The following is a 2,118-nucleotide window of genomic DNA, read 5'->3' on the forward strand; positions in this document are numbered from 1 at the left end:
TTCTGAGATGTGGTACAGTATAAAGTACTAGATGTACCTCTGAGATGTAGCACAGTATAAAGTACACTATGTACCTCTGAGATGTAGTACAGTACAAAGTACTACATGTACCTCTGAGATGTGGTACAGTATAAAGTACACTATGTACCTCTGAGATGTAGCACAGTATAAAGTACACTATGTACCTCTGAGATGTAGTACAGTATAAAGTACACTATGTACCTCTGAGATGTAGCACAGTATAAAGTACACTATGTACCTCTGAGATGTAGTACAGTATAAAGTACACTATGTACCTCTGAGATGTAGTATAGTATAAAGCGGCGGCCGCTCATCCTCTGGTCGCTGAGCCTCGCTCTCTTCAGGTACCGACGCACCTTTAACACACCTGTCTCCGGTTATCTGTACTATCCAAACTCTCAGAACTTAATGTTAAAGTACCAGTTAGTCGTGTTTCTGTGGCTCCGACAAATAACTGATGTTTGTTCTGTGTGACGACTTCACTGTTCACCTGTCAGCTCAACACCAACGGTCTCAGATTACAACTTCTTCTTCTCCTCCTCCTCCTTCTCTCAGTATCATCGGTGCGATCCGGAGTGGTTCCTACATGCTTCAGGTCCTGAGCGTCAGCGGCTTCAGACAGTCCATCTGTGACCAGAGCTTCTACAACGGACCGGTCAGTAAGTTCTGGGCGTACGCCTTCGTGCTGAGCAAAGCTCCGGAGCTCGGTGAGTCCACATGAGACCAGCACGAGGTCAAATGATTCACTTTTTAGGAGTTTATGGTCGTTAATAACCACACGGTAAAGGTCTTCACTGATTGGCCGGTCTGTGTCTCCCAGGCGACACGGCGTTCGTGGTGCTGAGGAAGCAGAAGCTTCTGTTCCTGCACTGGTACCACCACATCACGGTGCTGCTGTACTCCTGGTACTCCTACAAGGACATGGTGGCCGGCGGCGGCTGGTTCATGACCATGAACTACGGCGTGCACGCGCTCATGTACAGCTACTACACGGCGCGCGCCGCCGGCCTTCCCGGTGCCGCGGCCGCTGGCGGTGCTGATCACCAGCGCCCAGATCGGGCAGATGGTGATGGGTCTGACGGTGAGCGGGCTGGTGTACCGATGGCTGCAGCACGGAGACTGTCCCTCCCGCCTCCACAACATCTTCTGGGCCGCCCTCATGTACCTCAGCTACCTGCTGCTCTTCTCCAACTTCTTCTACCAGACCTACCTGCACCGCCGCGGAGACGCCAAGACCAGCAAGGTGGAGTAGACCAGAGGGGAGATCTGGACCACCTGGACCAGGTTTCCATCACGCGTTGGTTGCACTGAAGCTGCTCACGTTTAAAGACTTTACGCTGACGTCTCTCCTTCAGAAGAACCTGAAGTATTCTGTTTTCAGACTCATCTTCACGTCTCAAGAGTTTCTCTTAAACTTCACACAAACGAAACGGACCTCAAACTAAAGACTTAGTTCTGTTGCTGCGTCGCCTACAAAGTCTTTAGAGTTGAAGATTCATTTGAGTCTGGAAACTTTACAATGTTCCTAAAGTTAAAGACTTAAAGACTCTTTTCTTCTTCTTTCCAGGAAGTTAAACGATGAGTTGATTTAAGAAACGTGTCGAGTGATCTCTGCTCACGTTTTAATCTCAAACAGAGTTTGAACAAACTTCCCTCCACTCCCTCTGGTCCCTCTGGTTCCTCTCGTTCGTACTGGTCCCTCTGGTCCCACTGCTCCCTCTGGTTCCTCTGGTTCCTCTGGTCGTACTGGTTCCTCTGGTTCCTCCGCTCCCTCTGGTTCCTCTGCTCGTACTGGTCCCTCTGGTTCCTCTGCTCGTACTGGTTCCTCTGGTTCCTCTCGTTCCTCCGCTCCCTCTGGTTCCCTCCGTTCTGCAGCAGAACCTCTTTGAGTCACAGTTTCCTCCACATGAAACGAGTCTCTGTCAGATGTGAAAGTTGTTTGAAGTTTTGGCTCGATTATGAGATTTTATTGATGGTTCTTTTCGGTGCTTCTGAGTTTGTTTGTCGCTCATTCAACATTTAAAGGTTCAGTTTGATGAACGCTCATCGTTTCAGCTCCGCCCACATTTAACTGTTTTCTTTCTGTTGGTCTGACAT

At 49.2% G+C, this 2,118-nt stretch overlaps 1 pseudogene; it reads left to right on the forward strand.

The window, feature by feature from the left end:
• The window catches only part of LOC116378302 (elongation of very long chain fatty acids protein 6-like), a 1,588-nt pseudogene extending 315 nt beyond the window's left edge, over positions 1–1,273 (forward strand).
• Positions 1,274–2,118: the final 845 nt, after the last annotated feature.

This window comes from Anarrhichthys ocellatus, unplaced genomic scaffold (assembly GCF_004355925.1).
Source record: "Anarrhichthys ocellatus isolate YVR2014 unplaced genomic scaffold, GSC_Weel_1.0 scaffold2364, whole genome shotgun sequence".
Lineage (NCBI taxonomy): Eukaryota > Metazoa > Chordata > Actinopteri > Perciformes > Anarhichadidae > Anarrhichthys > Anarrhichthys ocellatus.